Raw genomic sequence first — 601 nt, forward strand, 5'->3', positions numbered from 1 at the left:
AAAAGCCATGGATTCTATGTGCAGTTTCCCCTAGCGCTGGAGTTCTCTCGTTCTCCTTGATCGGTAAACTTGGTCTTGGCTTGCTGGCTGTACGTGCTGATCTTCTGGGGGAGGGGCCTATTGCCGTGGTTCCCAAATGTCTTTGCTGGAGGCGGAATTGCCCCGCCCTTGTCGGTCCAGGCTATGTAATCTGCTCGGCTTTGCTCTCGGGAGCTTTTGTTCCCTGCAAGCTCTCGGTACAGCTTTGGAGGACCAGGGTGAAAATGGTGGCCTCCCAATCTCCACCCGGAGGAGCCGAGAACTCGGGGCCCCGCTCCTCAGTGCGCCCCCAGAGAAAAGCAGTCACTCCCATCTCCCTGGTCTCTGGCTGCACTCCGTGCTCACCCGGCCTGTGACCGAGCGTTTCTATCTCTGGCACCGGACCCCGTGTGGAGTCTCCAAACCCAGCAGATCCCTGCAGTGTGCTCCCGCGCCGCTCCTCCTGGTGGAGGAAGGGGAGTCTCCCCGGATCTGCTGCTTTTTGGGTCCCTGCTGGAGGAGCAGTGGCCTGACTGTGCCGCGGATCACAGTTTATGGCCACCCCGAGCTGAGAGCCCGCGCC

Source organism: Callorhinus ursinus, unplaced genomic scaffold, assembly GCF_003265705.2.
Source record: "Callorhinus ursinus isolate GAN/ISIS: 27379988/994484 unplaced genomic scaffold, GSC_fseal_2.0 scaffold96, whole genome shotgun sequence".
NCBI lineage: Eukaryota > Metazoa > Chordata > Mammalia > Carnivora > Otariidae > Callorhinus > Callorhinus ursinus.